General features: G+C 41.3%; 1 protein-coding gene across 3 annotated transcripts in view; it reads right to left on the bottom strand.

The window, feature by feature from the left end:
- Nucleotides 1-21,844, bottom strand: part of SOX5 (SRY-box transcription factor 5) — a 918,538-nt gene that overhangs the window by 570,731 nt on the left and 325,963 nt on the right. The gene's annotated exons all lie outside the window — the stretch shown is intronic.

Here is a 21,844-nt window from a genome sequence, read left to right as displayed (position 1 = left end):
CACCTGAAAGTGATTACAGGCATTCGCATGGCACTTCTGTAACCAGCATTGCAAGGTATTTACATGCCAGATATGCTAAACATTTGTATGCCCCTTCATGCTTCGGCCACCACTCCAGAGGACATGCTTCCATGCTGATGATGCTCGTTAAAAAAAAAGAATGCATCAATTAAATTTGTGACTGTACTCCTTGGGGGAAGAATTGTATGTCTTCTGCTCTGTTTTACCCACATTCTGCCATATATTTCATGTTAGAGCAGTCTCGGATGGTGATCTAGCACATGTTCGTTTTAAGAACACTTTCACAGCATACTTGACAAAATGCAAAAAAGGTACCAATGTGAGATATCTAAAAATAGCTACATTTGACCAAAGGTTTAAGACTCTGAAGTGACATCCAAAATCTGAGAGGGATGAGGTATGGAGCATGCTTTTAGAAATCTTCAAAGAGCAACACTGTGATGTGGAAACTACAGAACCCAAACCACCAAAACAGAAAATCAACCTTCTGTTGGTGGCATCTGACTCAGATGATGAAAATGAACATGCATCAGTATGCACTGCTTTGGATCATTATCAAGCAGAACCTGTCATCAGCATGGACGCGTGTCCTCTGGAATGCTGGTTGAAGCATGAAGGAACATATGAATCTTTAATGCCTCTGGCATGTAAATATCTTGCAATGCCAGCTACAAGAGTGCCATGAGAACGCCCATTCTCACTTTCAGGTGACATTGTAAACAAGACGTGGGCAGCATTATCTCCTGCAAATTGTAACCAAACTTGTTTGTCTGAGCGATTGGCTGAAGTAGGACTGAGTGGACTTGTAGGCTTTAAAATTTTACATTGTTTTATTTTTTAATGCAGTTTTTTTTTACATGATTCTACATTCAACTTTCATGACAGCGATTGCATTACAGTACTCGTATGAGGTGAATTGAAAAATATATTTTTTTTGTTTTTTACAGTGCAAATATTTGTATTAAAAATAAATATAAAGTAAGCACTGTACACTTTGTATTCTGTGCTGCAATTGAAATTAATATTTGAAAATGTAGTAAACATCCAAAAATATTTAAAATAAATGGTATTCTACTGTTGTTTAACAGCGTAATTAATCACAATTTTTTTAATCACATGATTAATCGCAATTAATTTTTTTAATCACTTGACAGCCCTAGTTTATAGTAAAACCAAGCATTACATTTATTTATCAAAGCACAGAGTTTCAAGCAATAGCAAGTAGAAGTACTGGCAACAAATGGTTACATGTAAAATTAAATCACAACACACACTCTAGAGCCTAGACTTAATTATCCAGATACTTTCATGTCTTGTAGGGTATTGTCATCCCCAAATCCTTGCAGCTCTTCACAGCCAGATTGGCTATGACCCTCCTTCCATGAGATAAGCAGGCTATCAAGTTGCCTCCTAGGTGAAGGATTTAGTGTGTAGCTTCGCACTTCAAGCTATACCAAAACAATCCTTTGTCTATATTCATGAACAGGACACTTCCTGCTGTTTGATTTTTCCTGTAGATTTCCTTTCTTGTAGATTTCACCATCTCTTAATTTTGCACCTGGCAAACTATGGAAATTGGCATGCAGTGCGAGGAATACAATACACAATAGACCAGACCTCCTGCCTGAAAGGAATATTTCTGAGGTATGTGACCTGCCAAGACTGTAAGAACATAATTTTCCATGTAGATACATAACTTTTTAAATATGAACTGTTCATACATACATACATGACCAGTGGGCTACTAGCTCTTAGTAGAGGCATCACATGCCACCCTTTGATGAACTAGTTTGCAGATATCTGACCCAGGGGATCCCTGTACAACCTTATGCACTCCTGTGCCCACTGCCAGTTGGCAGCAAGGAGTCCCTGGGTCACACAGTCCCATTACTCACAGGCTTTCCCTTCGATGCCTTTCACATATTGCCTACATCTTACATTGAAAGGTCTCTGGGGTATGGACTGTCTTCATGTTGTTTGTGCAGAGATGTTAACCCCTGTTTGGAGGCTTTAGACATTACAATAGAAAAAGGGCTTGGATTCGGTTGGTATGCAGCAGTAAAACGTGCCAGCACCTCTTGTTCTCCACAATTTCAGCTTTCATATTAGGGATGGAATCCCCAGGGTATAACATGGAACTGTGGGACCAATGTGTCCCCTTAACTCTCCAGCCTGGGCTGTCTCACAATGCTTTGATAATGACAAACAGCAAATCCCTCCAGGTGCTGTTATCACTCAGCCACCACCTTAAAGAGACACACCCAGCTGAGTGGAATGAATGCTCTGCAAGCCACATGGAAACATCAGCAAATCCCCACAGCCCTGCACCCCAGAAGTATACCATCTTACATTGTGCAAGACCTCCTCTTGAACAATGCAAGCTCATTAACTAAGTTCACCACTTGGTCAAAGGATAGTGGACATGTACCAGCCTTCGTAATCTGAGCAGATTCCCCAAGCACTTCAGATAAACTCACTGGTAAGGATAAAACATTATAAGAAGTTCATTAACTACAGAAAAATACAGTGATTATAAGTGGTAGATATAAAGGTAAGAGATAGTTACCTATGAAAATAAAAAATAAATGCGCATTCTAATCCTAAACTTTCAGAGTAAGCAAGAGTTGAATCAAACAACTTTTCTCATGCCCACTAGTGGGAAACCAGGTTATGGTTCTTAATACACAGGATGAATTTCCTTCTCAGCCTGGGACCAGTCTCCTCAGTTCAAAGTCTTTGTCTTCCCAGTGTTCTTGTTGCCTTCAGTGTAGGTGGGGGAGGACAGAGATGATCTCCTGGTGCCACTGCCTCTTATTTTATACTCTCAATTGATGTCCCAGGGCAAATACTGGCCCAGGCATGTCCTGGTGGGCCTTGCAGAGTCACAGTGTTGAGCAATCCTCATCGTTGGTGTTTGCGCAACTGTCTCTTACACGAGTCTAAATCTCTTGTTTATAATTCCTCTGTTGGTCAATAGCTCATGATGGTCACTTAATGACTATTTGGGTGTGGGTCACCACTTTGTTGTCACTGGAGAGCTAGCAGTGGGCAACTCCCAAACTCATGTGTTTCAATAATTATCCTATAGCAAAATCTCATAACTTCATAGACACTATATCTATCTATCTATATCTATATCTATATATATATTGAGAGAACAATGAGTTTCAGCAGATCATGAACTTTCATATGGTATCTTACATGGCATGCTTTGTATGAAATACCACAACCATACACAAATGATGAATATGGGGGTTACAGGGTGCTATTTCGAGGTCCAGTGCATCACAATATTATTATTACAAGGAAAACCAATGCAGAGATGTTCACTTGAGTTTGCAGAGAGCCTCAGACAATATCTGTAAGAGGTCTGTGAATTGCCTTATTCATCTCAGCATTAACGCAGATGCCCAATGCTGACAGTGAATGTTGACACATAAATTATTCCATTCTTCATGTACAAAAAGAGAGGTAGGATCACAGCTCTGTACAATGTAGCAAAATGAGGGCTCATATAGTAACACAGGCGGTTGACATTTGGAAGATATCACAATTTATTTTTCTCCCCAATCAAGAAGGAACCAATCCCAAAGAGACTAGCAGAGCCCAAAGAGCCCCACTGAGAAGCAGCCAAGCTCAGGAAGCCCAGCGAAACTCAGAGAACACACGTGATTGTACTTGGACATCTGCACAATCTGTGCAGCAGCATCTCAGTCTGGCAACTCATGTGAGCGAAGCTGATTTTGTGGAAGGAGCTTAAACAGCAAAAGCAACCTTCCCCAATTGTGCCCCCATAATTCAAACCCTGCATAGAGATAATAAATAAATCAAGGGTGACAGAACTTGGGATTGGCTCACAATAAGTAAAGGTCTAATTGTGCTCCAACCAGAGCTTTGGTATTGAATTCAATTGAGAGCAGAAGCAAGCCCTAGATTAACAGAATCTTAATAGCGCCATATTTTATAATGTAGTATAATTGTAATTAATGTTTTACTTTCTATGTATTTTATTTTTGAGTCAGTCAAGTGCTTTGGGATCCCTTTGGGATGTAAGGCACTACACAAATGTAAGTTGTTATTATTAAATAACAATCACCCAGTGTTTAAATTATACAATAGCTACCTGATTATACTTAACCACTTTAGCTGTAATAAAAATATGATTATATGTAATATAAATTAAAGATATGTTTATCCCAGTTCATGAAACTTCAGGTACATTGGAGTGAATGGGGAGGTGCCCTAAAACAGCTGGGGCATTGAAGCCAATGGGAGATTGCCATTTTCTCCCATCAATGCAGGATCAGACCCGTGGTGAAGAGTGAAGTATCCTGACAATTCACCTTATCCACAAACGGCAGCAGCAAGATGTTTTTTGCAGCTTCACTGAACAAACCATTGCGCCTCCCCCACTATAGTGGTGATTCTGAGGTTGCTTCATAACCCATAGTGTCACTGGTCAAATTCCTCCTGCTAGACACTCAATAGGCTGCTGTGTTTGGAACCACACACTGGGCCCATGTGCTTTTAAGCTTCTCTTCATTGCTGGATAGGCTCCACCATGATCCCTGGCTTAGGTCTCTCCGGAACACTTTCAGGGCACAGATTCTATTTGATTCCTCTCCTGGAAGTGAGACCACAAAGCCCAGCTGCCATAGGCTCTCAGGACTAGTGCTGACTGTCCCCTGCCCACCCCACCACCGACACCACAGTTGCCAGAGCTCCTTTCTTATGAGCACTCTGGATTATAGTTCTTCCTCCAGGGACACACGATAGTTGAGGCAAATAGACACAGACTTTGCAAAACGATCTCTCCAACAATCATTCTTTATTTTAGACAATACAAGAGATCTACAGATCTGGGTAAAAAATTGCATGCTATTCCCTGCCTCACTTTCCTCACTACTCAAGTATTCTTTGGGATTTGGGTCTGCATCCTTTCAGGGTTCCTGGCACCCAGCACCTTTCAGGACTGAGCCTTAAGGGGGCTGTTCCTCCCCCCACCCATATTTCTTAGGAAATGGTAGATTCTGGTACAGTCCTATCAACTTCATGCATTCAAAAATCATGAGTCAATCCCTCAAAATCATGAGATTGGCTTAAAAAAGCACAAGATTTTGAAAAATAATAAATGCTGTTTTTGTTTTTTTTTAAATTTACCTTCTGGTTTCTGAGTCTTTAGGATTCACATCTTCATGTTTTTCTCTTCAACCAGGAGGGATAGAAACGTATTTGTTTTAATGAAAGCTTGTCATGTAATAACATGACTCCAGGAGCTGGGACCTTTAGGAAAATCCAGCAAATATCATAAGATTTATGATAAAATTGTGACAGTTGCCAGATTGTGAAAGTTGCCCATTATATGCCCAGCTAATTCATTTATTATCACCCCTCATTGAAATGAGCAATAGAAGCCTCCTTTTTAGTGCCAATGTTCTAATATCAGTCAGTGCTTCAGGAACAATTAGAGCTGGTCAAAATGTTTTCACTGAAAATTTGAATTTCTACACACAAAAATTGAAGAAAATTCTCACTGAAGTTTTTCAGTTAATCGACCCACAATAGACTAGTTGAAATTTTTCAGTTTTCAAAAATATTTTGAAAAACCAGTAACAATTCTTTTTAAATTGTTTATGAAATGTTTTAACTAATTGTTTTCTTTACCAGCTATCGTAATGATACAACTGGCACTAGAGTTAGCTGAAATGTTTTGTGCAGAAAGTTTTTCCATAATCAAAACTAAAGATTTTCATGTCAAAACGTCAATTTGAAGAAAAACACTCATTTTCCCCCCCACAGGCTACATCAAAATTAAAACTTCTGTTTCAAGTTGACATTTCAGGAAAAAAGCTTCTACACTGTGGTCGCATGCAAGGCAAATTCACAACCCTACTCTGACTCAGGCAAAGGAAGGACTTGAACTGGGGACTCCCAAGCCCTAGGTGAGCACCATAGGGCTATCCAGTATAAAGAAGGCACCACCACCAACCACATCCTTCTCTTCCTCCTGCTTTGTCAATCACACCTAAGTGCCCTTGCGAATCTAGCCACATTTTTTATTTGGTGAATTCACAAATCATTTCAGGAGACCCCAAACTGCATTTTTTTTCAGCAAATAAGCTATTCATCTGAAACTTTTCACCGAGTCCAATTAATGACTCAAATGGAGCTCTGTCAACTCACACCAGCTGAAGATCCCAGAAACCAAACATGAGATTGGGACTTCATTGTACTAGCTGCTATACATACTCATAGTAAGGAAGTCTCTGCACTAAACAGCTTAAAATGTAAAAAGATAGCAGAGACAAAAGAGGGGAGGCAGAGATTATTATTACTGTTATTAATTAATTATTATTATAAAGAGATTAAATGATTTGCTCATGGTCACTAAAGAAGCCTGTGGCATAGCAGGAGACTGAACTGACACCTGGAGTCCCTTTCCATTGTTTTCACCACCAGATCATTTCTTCCTCTGGATAGAAGTACAAAATATTTATTAATACATTGTGTTTATTTGCAATATCTGCCCTGTAATATTTGAATTCAAAACATATTTGTTCATCTCCATTTAAAATATTACCTACTGAACTTCTGCAAACATACTGTAGGTGAGGTGCTTGGATTGTCAAAGATGGGAGCTGAGTGTACACATGGGACACGTATATAAAAACACATGCGACCTGTGTATATATATACACATGCATAGCTGCCCTCTGAAGACCGCATACTCCATCAGGACTGAACCTGCCTGAGCCACTAGAAAGCAATGGCCTATTGTTTGATACATCTGTTTATAATGTGTCAGTGGAAGGGCACTGGGTTCTATCCATCAGTCAAGCCACAATACACCTGACACACCAGTTAGTAGAGAGCAGTTAGAAGACTAAGTCAGGGGTGGTATCTTGAACGGGGAATGAGATCCAGGAGTGAAGGGAGGAGGAGAGGGTAGGAGTGGGGAGTGGTACTAGCTCCATATTGTTGTTTCACTGGAAGGACACAGCGTGTCATAACGAATTACCGTTAATTTGCACCAGCAGTACAGTTAGATTGAGACCGGCAAGCGACGATGACAAACAGCACTTGCAAGATTGCATAATGAGGGGGCAAGGCTGCTTCACTGGAGCCGCTTCACTCAATTAGTGGACAAGGCTTTTAATGCCGCTATGCACAACCAAAGCAATTTTGATTACTTAGAGCTAAGTCTCCATTTAGAATGATTCGGAAGCTGAAACAGCCCCCCCCACCCGCCCCTTAATATAATTTATCTGCAGAGTATTTGAATGGTAATAAGCTATTTGAAAGCCAGTCACATTAGCCTCTATTTCTGTCTAAGCCATGTTGAAATATATTTTTTTTAAATAAGTTCAAATGATAGTATTTATTCTACCAAATAAAATATAAATAAGACAGCAAGTAATCAAAAATATGCAGAATGTGGGGCCAAATTCTGATTCCCTTTACACTGGTGTAAATCCAGAGCAATCCAGTTGATTTTGGGGAAATCACTAAGTTTGTAGTAGTGTAAATGAGATTAGAGTTTGGCCCAGTGTGTTTTGCGTGAGGGATTTACAATTAGTGAGTAATCTTACTGGCTGACAATGACCAGGGTTGAATTATCTACTGTCCAATATTAATACTTTCAACACTTTCCTGTCTCAATTTCTCTTTATCATGCATAGAACAGAAATATCTCTTTATCATGTTTTGAATAGAAACATACAGAGCCTGATCTGGTTTTGATGGAGCGGGCCCTGAGGATCTGATCCAAAGCCCATTGGTGTAAATTGACTGGACTATTGGAGTTAATGCAGGCCTTCAGTTTGCATGCTTGCAACAGATTCGCTTTTTTGCGGGGAGGGAGAGGGCAAAGGCAGGAGACAATTTTGATCATTTTGCTAGTTCAGAAACGTATTGTTTCCCACATAAACATGACTGCATAACCAGTCTGATGCAAGATGGGTTTTTTCCACCATCCTTTGAAGCATCAGGTACTAGCCATTACAGGGGCAGAGTACCATATTCAACAGACCAATTGTCTGATCTGCTTTGGGAAAGACAGTGTTTCTACTAGATGTCCATAAACACACAACAGGGAAACTTTAAACAGCTTCATCTCTCAGCTCCAATATAGCTCTGTATGTATAATTTATTTAAAATTTGGCTCAGCAGGGTAGCCGAATAAAATACACATCTTATTCTTGTGAAGGTCCGCACTACTGCCCCCATAGCCTGTATAACTGTCAGTCTATTGGCCTTTTGAATTTTTGTTTTCATAATACCAAAAGCTATTTGAACAAACAGAATTATAGACTAATCATCCCTTGCCCAATTGTGCTGAGTTTTACAGGCAACAGCAGAGAACAAGAAATGCAATTTAGTTAGAACTTCAAAGCAAGGGTTCGTTATTACCCAAGCTGGGATTCTCTTTTTGCCTCCCTCACTATTTGATTTTAAAAGTGAATGGAAACCAATTGTTTAAATTTCTTCTCCTGATTTTTTTCCATTCCCAGGGGGTCGCTTTCACATCATAGATTACCAGCTAACCTCAAGATTGACTAACGTATATTTTTTAGTCTCTAGACAGCCACAGTTGAAAAATGGGCCCAATCCAAAACCAGGCATTTATACACTTCCAAACTTTGGAAACGTACACATTTCATAACCGGCTCCTATCTTTGCAAAAGAATTAACAAAAGTACTGACCCAGCCACACCTTAACTTTAAGTCATTTGGATCTTTCACGATAGGATGTCTTTCTAAAAGAGAAGTGATGGGCTTGATGTAGGATTTATTGGGTGGAATTCTACGGACTGTGTTATGCAGGAGGTTAAGAACATAAGAACCGCCATACTGGGTCAGACCAATTGTCCATCTAGCCCAGTATCCTGTCTTTTGACAGCGGTTGGTGCCAGATGCTTTAGAGGGAGAGAACGGAAAGGGGCAATTTATCGAGTGATCTACCCTGTCATCCAGTCTTGGCTTCTAGCAGTCAGAGGTTTAGGGACACCCAGAGCATGGGGTTGCCTCTATGTTAAACCTAGATGATAACGGTCCCTTTAAGACTTAAAATTCTATGTATTTATAGCTGTCCCATATCCCTATAATGGGACAAGACAAAACCCCATATTTAAAAATCCTCAGACTTTGGGAAAGGCTGGATCTGCTTCTAAAATATGAGGCTGAAATCCATCTCTAACTAGGGCTGGCTGGAAAATAAGAAATCCATTTTGTGAAAAGTTGGAGGTTTTGAGATGATTGTTTTTGTTCTGCAGTAGAAGAAAATCGAGACCTATCAATTTTTTTTTTGCAAAAAAATGTGAGGCATGCCCCTGACCCAACTCAGAATAGCCAATAATTTCTTGGTGAGGGCACTCATCTGGGCCCTGAGAAATTGACTAGGGCAGAGCAGGAATTGGACCTCCATATCCCTGGTGAGTGCCCTAACCACAGGGGTATTGACTATTCTGGGATGTGGACGGTTGTTTCTGCATCTTTTTGAGCAGAAATTCCATCCTGGATCTGAAAGACTATTCATTGAAACCTATATGTTTCCATGAAGAGTTTCAGTTTTGGCAAAAAAATATTTAGGCCAAAAATTGCCAAGCAGCTCATTCTGTAACATCAACACAAGGAACACGGTATTTTCCACATACAATGGAAAAGATCAATGGTAACTCAGCTGGCATCAGACTAAAGAACCAGAGTCTGAACAGGTTAAGAAACATACCTTGTTTCTCTGTATGAAAATAGTAAGTGAAATTTATGCTCATGGGACTGATTATACATATGTTTTTAAACTAAAACTCTAACCGGGCATGATTAGTTTTGGCCTTATTTTTGTCACAACATCGTAGTCCATATGGCCTGAAGCAAATCATTCCATATTTTTATTTCAAAACTCTGTGTTTTTCTTGTCTATTTCCTCCTCTCCCACCACACACACTGGCAGCCACTACCAATGCACCAAATGCCAAATATACTCTGCAAGCTGGTTAGCACAAAGCACCATACAATACTGGCATGCTCTTCTTGCAGGGGGATTCTCTCTAAAACCAGTGGCCCATCCAAGCAGCATCACTGTCTGGCATCGTAGCACTTCCATACGCTGTCAGTCTGTTCCCAGCAGTGGGTTGCCTCAAATGTGGCTGCTCCACCCATTTCAAGGGAATTAAATAAGATAACCAATAAAACAACAGTACCTTGCATTTATACATCTTTTTTTCTCGCCTGGAGGCTTTACAAACTATTAACATTCAGCACCATTGAAATGTTGCCATTGCTGCGGTAGAAGGTGGAAATCACCTCAAAACAAGTGACAGATAAGAGAAACATTGACCACGGACACCAGGGCGATCCTACACGTTTCCAAAAGGAGATATGGGAGCTTTAATGTCTGTGCAGAGTAGACGGCAGCTCATCTCCTAAGATCTTGTCTGGAAGACCCACTCGCAATGAACTAAATGGAACTCAGAAAGGTGAAAGGCTCTCCTGACCCAGCCAGAATTCAAACCACTAAACCATTCCTTCCATTACCCAGATTGGAGGCTTTTCTCTCCTTTGTCTTCTCCCTTTTCCTCCCCCATACACCCATCTCCCTATGGCACAATGACAATTAATGATTCAATTAAAGCCTGTTACAAAGTAATGGTCAATTGACCCCACTTAATTCAGTTACTGAAAACAAAGCTAAAAGTTCGCCACTGTAATAGCGACATGCACGCCTGCTCGGAAAGGCAACCTCTATGTGGCCTGCATCTACACATCCTGCACGCTGCATTCACAATACATAGGCTGTCTGCTGCTCTCCCACATTACCAAGTTTCTGTAAGGGCAGCAACTCCACCTAACAAATGTAACTTTAACAACAGTAAAACAACCTAATAGCTTAGCATGCCAGGGGGCTAATGTGGTGGGCCATTTAACGCTGCACTAAATAGCCCCAGTTTGATTCTCATTGCCAAGTGCCGAACTGAGAATTGCAACTGCAGGAGCAGTTCCTAATTCATTAGTTAAAGGGGGTCATTGCTCATAGGGTGGGGAAGAGGAAAGAAAAATCAGACAACTCCAAACATTCAAAGTCAACAGAAGGTTGCACTCCTGCGAAATGTTGTATTTAGCCAAAAGCCTGACAAAGCTCCGCAGCTGGGAGCCCATGGTGGTTTTACTCAGCATTAAAAAGTTGCCTTAAGACACTTGTAACCTGTATAATAGGCTGGGTGGGAATGGGAAAGGCGGGAAAGAAAGGAAGGTGAAAACATCTTGTTAACAGACTGCAGTTCCGTCTTAAGCAACCCCCAAACTGCACTCCATGCAGGCTGACGGCTTGGCAAAGAGGCAGCTCAATAAAGAAATAAATAAAATACACCCCAAAAAGCAAAATGTAAAAAGGGACCGGATTGAAAATACAATACAATAAAAATAAAATACAATGAAATCAAAAATTGGAATGAGACCACTGCAAAAGGACAGCTTTATTCCTGAACATTACCCCCCTAAAACAACTGATTTCTCTAATTCCTGCCATCACTCAGATTGGCCTTGAATTACCTCCTGATAGGCCTCCCATGCGCTTGCAGATGAGAGAGTGTAATGGGGATCTGTTAATTAACTAGAAGCAAAGTTGCACGGTGGGGATCAAACACTGGATGCGTCCTAAAACTCCCACAGAGAAGATGAAATGCAGCGCAAACTTTAAAGACTTCCCGTCATTAGCCAAGACCTTGGCTGTTCCTGGCCCAGACCCCTCCTGTTTCAGAGAACAATGAGGACAATGATGGCAGAAATGAAATAGTGCAGTGAGGAACAAAGGAATTAGCTATTTACCCACAGAGAAAGAAAGGAAGAGGGGGGTGAGGGAAGGGCAGGGGGAAAGAGAACTTGCTTTTTCTATGGTTCCTGTCTACTTTTAATTAATTTATGGCTGCCAGGGACTTGCACACAGAGCACGCCCAAAAGCATTGTGTTGGAGTGCAGTGTTAATACATGTAACTTTTACTGTTTACTCCCAGGCAGAATGTAAAAGTAGCTGGGGCAAGGAGGGCAGTGGGGAAGGAGGAGAAGAGATGTTTCCTCTTTAAGGTGATTTGAAAGAAATGGACGGAGTAGGACAAAAGGTTAGACTGATCTTTAACTTCTAAGAATCTAGCTCCATGCAGATGATTATTTTTTAAGACTCCCAGGTATAACAAATCATCACAGATAAGGCTCCAGTCACTGCAGCTGCATTTTAAAACACACACAGAACAGGGATATCCAAATTAGGTGGCTGCAGGGACTACCACTAGCAACTTCTCAGAAGCCACTTTTAATCGGCCTAATGCAAAGCTCAAAGAAGTCACTGACTTCAACAGGCTCTGGTGTGAGTGATCACAGATATTGACCCCAAGGTGCCCAGGCAGTGCTCAGTCTGCAGTAGCTCACTAGAACCAGTGGAGAAGGGGACCAGCAGAGCTCAAGCTCATCAAGGGCTCCCCCCACAAAGCTCCTGATTGAGGGAGACATCCAGCCCCACCAATTGGCTTACACACACTACACTTAAGTCAGAAGGAGCCATAGGAAGTTGTCTGAGCTATTCTGTGGATTCCTGGTTGGCTGCCATTTTGGACCTTGATTGACTCCTGATACCTGACTTCCAACCTGTCCCTGAATCATAGAATATCAGGGTGGGAAGGGACCTCAGGAGGTCATCTAGTCCAACCTCCTACTCAGAACAAGACCAATCCCCAACTAAATCCCCAAATGGCCCCTCAAGGATTGAACTCACAACCCTGCGTTTAGCAGGCCAATGCTCAAACCACTGAGCTATGCCCCCCCTATCCCAGATCTTTCTCCACTCCCAGTTCCTGCTTTCCTACCTCGCCTCAGGTCCCTGCTACTTTGCCCTACCCCTCACTCTGACTTCAACCCTTGGCTTGACTCTGTCTCCGACCCCAGTTCCTAACTCTGACCAGTAGATAGGACTTCCCACGAACCAGTCCTCACATCTAGATCAAGGCCCATGTGCATGTGACAGCAGTTTGCTCTTCTATTGCACCTTTCATCCAAGAATCTCAAATCGCTGTACACAGAAATACTGTTATCCCCATTTTATACCTGGAGGAGAATGAGGCACAGAAAATTTAAGTGACTTGACTAAGGTCACACAACAAGTCATCAACACTAGCGCTAGCACTAGACTACCAGTCCCTGGCTCCACCCACCAGACAACAGATACACAAAGATGATGGCGATGGGACAAAGTATAAGAACCTGATGTGAACAGAATATTCCCTCTGATAGGAACACGTTACATCTTTCAACAAAAAGAGACACACAGTCAACTTTAGCTTGTACTTTGTCTCCTTGAAAGATGAATAGAAATGGCTCCTTGTCTGCATTTACCAGAAATGGACACCTGTAGTTGGATCAGTTTTATCCCCATTCCACAAGGATAAAGTATCCACAGGCTGCATTTAGTCATTAGCCCATATTTTGGATACCCCTCTTTAGAGGGGAGTGAGGCCAGACAGCAACCCTTGATTTATTTACATATAACCCAGGAGAACTGATGTCTATTTTTTCTTTTAAAATTTAAGGTAAAAAATGCTTATTTGTTTTAAAACTAAGAGACAAAGAATTATTTTTCTGGGCCACCCGTTCAGAAGAATCAGCAGGTGTTTCACAGTTCAGTGAAACAGACAAATCCTTCTAGGCTTATAGTTAACAAGATCAAGTAGTGTCCTCCCCTCCCCCCTCCTCCCCAAAAAATGCAACACTGAACTCAAATGTTTTAAAATCCATTCCAAAATTCCAAATCAGGAACATTTCCATTTTTGGGAGTGTGACATCCCGGGGGCAGTGGGGGGGCTGTCAACCCTGCCCTATAACCTCAGGTATCTTACAAAGCCTTACCGAAGTATCTCCCACCTGGGCCGCTCACAAACAGCCTTTCAGCATGCAAGCCACACCTTGAGCATGTGTAACTGCACCCTGCCAGTTACACCCTGGTTCTCACCAGCCTTGATTATACTGCAAGTGACCCCAACACACCCTCAATCCACCAGAAATATATGCCATGTACTGCCCAGTCCTTGCCTGGACAGTACAAATATTTTAAGTCTGTTATTTCTTTAGGGGAATAATATACCATGTTATTTTAAATACAGTTACCCTTTAATTTAACACTTTAATTTAAACATGCGGGATTCAATAATATAGTAAAACAAATTTATTAACCACAAAGAAATAGATTTTAAGTGAGTACAAGTAATGAGGCATGAAAGTCAGAAATAGTTACAAGAAAAATAAAGACAAAATGCTTATTAAAACTATATTAAAGTCAAGCAAAATTTCTCACCACATGCTTCCAGCAAACTTTTCAGGTCAGGACCCCTCTCCCAAAGTCCAATGGCTATTTTCCTTTTGTCTTCTTGGGGGCAGAGAATGTGATGGGCAGGGAGAGAGAGGTGTCTTGGGTTGTTTGCCCCTGCTTTTTATAGTTTCAGTCCCCCTCTTGAAAAACATTTTCAGCTGGGAAGTAGGAGACAAAGAGTCTGTGTGGAAGGACATTTCCTGCTGGCTTTTTTCACCTGTTTGAGCTTTCTTTGTTTTCCCTTCCTGGTTGCTTACTCTGTTTATTGCTTAAATGCAAATTAAGGCAAGCACACATTCCTTCCTTTGTTTAGGACAGACGTGACTTCTGCTTGGGCAGAGCTGTGGGGCTGTATAATAACATCATACAGGAGAATCTTATAATTTTATATACAATTTTGCCACACATTTTATCAGGACAATACTAATGAGAAAATTATGAGCTTTAAAATGATACAAGGCATACCTTGTCCAAAGATTATTACAATAGTGTGCAGGGTGTGAATACAGGGGTGTATTCCGTCAGAGGGAAGCAGGCAAAAAAAATCATTACTATCACCATACACTAAGCAACCCTCAATCACAGTGAAAGGGATGGCTTTTGATCACATCACAGAAGTCCTGATTGAACAGCGGATTTGCCAGTTTTAGAGAAAAGCAATATAATCATGAGAAGAATTTTTACCTGGTGTTTACTTTAGATCAAGCTCTGAATAGTTATGAAGTTGGATGTATTTTCAGAGGCCAATGTGGTGTCTAAAATTCCAGTAGTCTCTCATTTCAGTGCCTTGTACTATGTTGGTTAAATGTGTGTCTATGTCTTCCTTTACTGGCTGGTCCCAAGTATTTATCTATTACCCTAGTGACTACAACATGTATCTAAATTAATCATATGGCCACAGCACCTCAGACCCTTTTAATTTATGGATCCTTGCAACACTCCTATGAGGGTATTATCCCTGTTTTACAGATGGGGAATAGAGACTGAGGGGCTAAGTGACTTGCCTAAGGTCACCGAGGAAGTGTGTGGCAGAGTAGGGAACTGACTCCAGATTAGCATCCTAACCACTGGACCATCCTTTCTCTTATGCACAAGGGTAGTCCTGTAGCTTAAGTTTCAGGAACTTGTATTTTTGCTGCTAAAGGGCATGGGAACTGTCCCTGCAGATGACTATGGAGTTTTTATGTACATGGCCAGTTTTCTAGATTCACATAATAAAAACAGCCAAACAAGAGTGGCACCCTTGCGGGTGATGTCAGCAAAGACGACAAGGGCTAAGTAAATCTAGAGATGGAACTACTCTCTGAAGTAGAAAGGTGGTCACTTCAGGGCAGGGTTGAGGCAGGCGTATTAGCAGAGTGGTGGGTGTAGCTACTCTGTCCTGTGGTGAAACAGACAACATCTGCTTCACGATCTGGCCCCTCAGGAGTGCATTTGGACCAGCCTACTCACCCAAGCAGTCCTATTTGGACCTTCATTTTTAACAAGCGGGGGGGAAATCATTTGGAATTTTTTTTAAAAGGTAGTAAAGGAAGGAACTTAGCCCTTGAGATTCATTCTGGGCTAAAACAGACCATACAAGATCTCATCCTGGGAGAACATTGTTTTGTTAACATTGGGAGATAAATTAGCCTGACCTTTGTAGAAAAGGCGAGGGAGAGGAAGATATTAAGGGTGCCTTTCCTGAAGGTTTTTAACCTCACATTTGACATTGACCCACAACATAAAATTGGTGTTATTTGTCAAGCCCAGATCTGGCAAAGGCTTAAGCAACGTAAGTATCACTTTATGCACATCAATAATTCCACTGAAGTCAATGAGATTACTCACACGCATAACGTTATACATGTGCTTAAGTCTTGGCAGGATCAGAGTCTTAGGTTGCACTCCCAAGATACACAATAAAGTAGAGCTGGTTAAAAATACTGAATTAATTTTTTTCCATTCAAATGTGACATTTTTTCTAAAACAAACTTCACAAAAAAACAGAATGTGCCACTTTCTCAGGGCATCCAAACCTGTAGGTCACAATGCAACCCCCCTACCTCAGCAGGAGAGATTTGCTAGTGCTAAGATGGGTGATAGCTCCCTGTCGCCCCACTCTGTTAGTCACCCCAGACAAACTTCTCAGGACTCTGCCAGTCATTACTTTACCCTGCAGGTTTACAATTAGGCCTGGACTACCCTAGAAAATTAAGCCAGCTTAATTATGTCACTCAGGGGTGTGAAAATCCTCGCCCCTGAGCGGCGTAGTTAAGCCGACCTAACCCCCAGTGTAGACAGCACTAGGTCAGCAGAAGCATTCTTCCCCCAACCTAGCTACCACTTCTCGGGTGGTAGATTACCTACGCAGATGGAAGAAATGCTCTTATTATCGTAGACAGTGTCTACACTGAAGCACTACAGAAGCACTGCAACAACTGTTTAAGTGTAGACATACCCTCACAGTACTCCAGTTCCTGAACTTCCCAGAAGCATTGCCCTTTAAGGTCCAGCCCCTGTCACTGGATACTCACAGTAATTATCAAGTCTGCTGCCTGCAAAGAGACAGCTTACACCCCGGCTTACCTGATTCCACTGAGAAGGCGCACACTTATTATTGGAGCATGGAGATGACTTTATAGTAAAAAGAAAATAAGTCTTAACAAAGAAGAGAGAGTCACAGATTCAAGTGAGTATTGAGCAGAATTATGGAAACAACGATGGTTACAAATAAAACAAAAAGCCTAAAATGCCTCCAAGAAACTAATCACAACTTTTAACAGGCTAAAATCTTTGTCTAAGATACATTTCTCACCTAAAGCAATGTTTCAGCGGCACTAGCCCCGAAGGCCAGGAACTAGCTTTCATGGATGCAAGAAGTGCTGTCCATTTTTCTCCCTCAGTGATAGACAACAAAGGGGCTCTTTACCCTCTCTCTCTTCCAGTCCAGAAAACCTTTGAAATATACCCCCAGATAAGATCTTTTTTCCACACTGCTTGTGCCCCAGAGTGCTGACGCCATGCTGCTTTCTCATCCTCCTGTTAACTTGTTCTCCCTGTTCACCTCAGATGCAAACGACTTCCCATCATATTTGGTTTATCCTGCGTAATTTACATCTGAGATAAATCAGCATTCCTTTATCTGGGAAGATACTTGTTTAGCAACCCTGCCTGGTTTCATAGTTTACATTTTTTTGTACGTTTATACCATTTCTTGAATAACGTGTACACACCTCTTGCGGTGCTTCTGACGACCAGTATGATGTAAGCTTCCGTTCGATACCCCACATGATATGCTGCATAGATAAATACCATGACCGCAATGGTTTAGCAGCAGTGAATTGGTGAAGCCTGACAAGAGTTGCTGACACACAGTAGTGAACCACTAACGAGCCTCTGTCTCACACAGAACCTTTTACATTTTCATTGTTTTGCAGTTTTTGTCAAAAATATTATCTAAACTGTTACCAAAATGTAGGAGGATCCATCAGTGATGTAATGACTTCTTCCTTGCAGCTAGCACACAGGCTGAGAAAATGGGGAGTGGCCAGGGCTTCACTACACCTCAGAAATGCAAGCAGTCACAACGGTCTATTGGAACCAATGGCAGGTGGTGTAAATTAGAGTGGCCATCAATCTACTCTATTCATACTGGGGGATGACGGTCCGGTGCACAGATAGCCTAGGATTGAGGAAGTGCAAAACTGGTTTAAAGCCACTTTTGCACTCTACTCCTGAGTTGCCCTGTCCACTGCTCAACCACCTCTGAAGACTGGCACCTCAGTTTCTACTTCCTCCCTGTGATTTATAGCAAGAAGGGAGAATGATACAGAAGCAGGCTACTGCTTTTTCTGCTCTGCCCCAAGGTACCCATTTATTAGCTCCAGTGCAGCTATTTTCTCCAGCAGCTTAAGTGTTAAGTGACTTTTGTTTTATTTGAGCATTTATTGATGAAGTTCTCATTGATTTAAAATGTATTAATAAAATGATAGGATAAATAACGTTGACAAATAAAGCCCTTGTTGAGACATACCCAGCAACCCTTTCTCTTCAGGGTAAATCAACCAATACACACACTTCAGGTGTGTTGAGACAGTGAGGTGCTTCTGATGCCTCAGAACACAGCTGTGCATACCTGACTGCGTGTTACTGATTACCCTACACATAGAACACATGATAGCATGGTTAGTTGGCATGAGCTTAGGGTAGTGACAAAGCCATGAGTCGCATGTGCAACTTATGATACATGGATGCCACTGAAACATCCACCCTTTCATAGCATCTCTTCTTTTGCATTCCCCAGTCATATATCATCTCACCCCCCAAACCATTTCCCCCTGGGAGCCGAAGACTCTAAGTATCCTCATAAACAGGCTCTTCTTCAATAACCATCTCATTTATCAGCTAGTGTTGAAGGAGACAAAAAATCTTGCTTGGCTCCAACACCGCTGAACTCAAATAGCATGTGTTCTAGTGCAGATCACACTCTGTTGCTTCCCTGTTATAACACATTTTGGATTCATAAATTCTTCTGCCCAGACGATAGGCTATATGATCATACATATAAATAAATAATGTTCAACTTTTGTACAAAGATGAGGGTCAGTTCTTTTTAGATGAATGGCCAGACCAAAAGCAGGTCCAAATACCTCCAAACTTTGGAGCCATATCCAAATTCTGCAGGTTCAAGTTCTCATTTTATATTAAGCAGTTCACCAGTCTCTACTGTTGTGTGTTTGTGTAAAAGAATAATAGTAATGTCAAAAGTTTTTTGAATGTATGTAACACTTATTTCTTCAAAGCACTATATAAACATTAGCTAGTGAAGCTTCACAGTGCAATATGATTGTAGGTAAGCATTATTATTTCCCTATCTGGAAAACGGAGTTAAGAGCACATGTGACATACCAAAGACCACCCAGCTAGAACAGGCTTCAGAGTAGCAGCCGTGTTAGTCTGTATTTGTTAGTCTCTAAAGTGCCACAAGTACTCCTGTTCTTTTTGCCAACTAGAACAGGTTTCAGAGTGGTAGCCGTGTTAGTCTATCAGCAAAAAGAACAATAACTTCAACTCAGATGTTTCTGCATTCCAATCTCATGATCATTTCACCAGATTGATGCTTTACACAGATTTCCTAATGTTCTCAACTAAGGGAAATACACACACACACACACTCACTCTTTAAGTTAGAAAAATGCAGGGCTGTTCGGGGGGGAGGTGGCGCAAGAGGGACAATTTTCCCCAGGGGCCCCATGAGCCCTGGTCCGGCGGCGGTCCGACTGCTGAAATGCCGCCGAAGACTCAGAGCGCCACTGGGTGAGTACAAGCGCCGCAGCTCCCCCACTTTGCCCCAGGCCCCCTGAATCCTCTGGGCGGCCCTGGAAAAATGTATGAGCTCACATTGGAGTCTATTTTGCTAATACCTGGGAGATCCACAATGGCAAAAAACAGATTTAAAAATAAAGTATCTTCTTTTCTTCTATCGTTGCATCATATGACAAAAGTCCAGAGGGATTGAGTCATATCAAAGCTAGTGCTCTGGCCTTTCATCTCTGGGATTCTGGTCAGAGTCGGATGCCACTAAGTAAAAGGAACAGTATACCACAAAATCACCAACACATTATTCAATACCTATGTCAATCGTTGCTCAAAGAGGCCCAGAATAGAGTCAGCATAGAGTGAATTACCATTCTCTACTATAAAGGGTTGTTCTACCAAATAATGGTTATGGTAATTGACAACTCTGTTTATAAAAGCTAGCAGCATGGCTGCTTTCACTACATCTGGCCTATAGCTAAATAAAGACTTCACTTTTCAGGCCTGTCAGTGCCTAGTACAAAGATTTTGCCTAGTGTTAAGAAGGAGGGAAAAGTACATATTCATGGCAGCATGGTGAGCCAATATATAATATGTGCCACATATTAGGGTCCCAATATTGCACAACTCTAGTGACTTGTTCCAGAGCTTAATCTTAGCCTGTGTTTCATTTTTATAGGGTTGCTGAAACTAGAAAACACTTACCAGCATGGGGAGAGCTATTAAAAGGCAGAGGTCTCTCATATAAGCACAACATGTGATCGGATAATATTGTCTGGATTAGCAGCTTTACAACCTAGCCAAGCCCCAGGGCTACAATTATCTGGTTGCATTAAACTGAAATCACCTGCAAAACCTCACAGTGAATGAGCCCTTGGAAGTCTCTAATCTGCCAGTTCACACTTGTAAGTGAAAGCAAAATTCAGTGATGAACAAACATTGCAGTGCAAGATTTCCCAACGAATGGATTTAATTTTACTTCAGAAAGTGTCTCCGTTGTATCTGGCTCTCACTCCCATATCTTCCCAATATATTACAATTAAAATTAACAATTATTTGTGTGACTATTATTATGTCTAATTAGCAATTTGTACCTGTATAGTACTTTTCATCCCATTGGGTTTGGTGCAGGAATTTAGTAGGTGCAATACTAAGGCCTCCTTTTATGGAAAGGGGCAACCTACATGACGGCAGTGATCTCTTCCGGCCTTAAAGTCTCTGAATGAATCTATGATTCTGAGGTTCTCAAAACACTGCAAGTATTACAGAGCTACCACTTGCACCTGCATACTTTCCTTCTTTTTCTCCCAATCCTTCACTGTGGTGGAGGGATGTTATAAACAGTTCCATCTAGAGAGGACGGCTATTATACTCAGTTATGTAAATATTCAGCTAGCCTATAAGCATTTAGATCTTCAAATCACATTAGCCTTCATAGCCTTGTTTGGTGGGTTAAACATAAAACCAAGGTGCTGCACGAGCATTTAAGATTCTCTGACCAAATTCCAGTTTGTAAAATTATATCCAGTGTTTCCACAACTCCTCTTGATGCTTCAGTTAGGCACAGTGGGCCAAGTCCACAGCTGGTAAAAGTCACATGGCTCCACTGAAGTTTTGCTACAGAAAACTCCAAGTCTACGGAGTTATGCCAGTTTACACCAGCCCTATATTTTCACTAGCATCCAGTCTTAATTATTAAGCTTCTGCCAAGTTCCACCCCAGAACTGGCCGTCTTTCCAGGATGGGCAAAGAGTTTATGTGCGAGAGAGAGAGAGAGAGAACGCGCTGGTCGGGAATTTTTCAGAATGTTTTTTCATTAGAAAATGCTGATTTGTTGAAATCAAAATTTTTCACAGAAATTCTCTCTAAATTTTTGAAAGGTCTCCATTTTGTTCTGAAGCACAATGGAAAATTTTTTGGAACTTTTGAAATTTTTTTCGCAGAACAGGAAAGCCATTGCCGGTCTATAGCTAGTTATGTAGTAAATAGTTTGTAAATCTTTTCCAAAAGGCCTTCCTTGGAAAAGAGTATTATATAAATGTAAGGTCATCAATGAATCCACATGCACTGAAAACTGATCCTAAGTTAAGCACTATAAGGTTCCATGTAAAGTTCTTGTTCCCTCTACCAAAATACACAATTATAATGCCAATATTTACTAATAGTTAGTGGCAT

The sequence above is a fragment of the Mauremys mutica genome, chromosome 1 (genome assembly GCF_020497125.1).
Source record: "Mauremys mutica isolate MM-2020 ecotype Southern chromosome 1, ASM2049712v1, whole genome shotgun sequence".
NCBI classification, from domain to species: Eukaryota; Metazoa; Chordata; order Testudines; family Geoemydidae; genus Mauremys; species Mauremys mutica.
The sequence above is the reverse complement of the archived record's forward strand: the minus strand, read 5'-3'. Positions and strand labels throughout refer to the sequence as shown.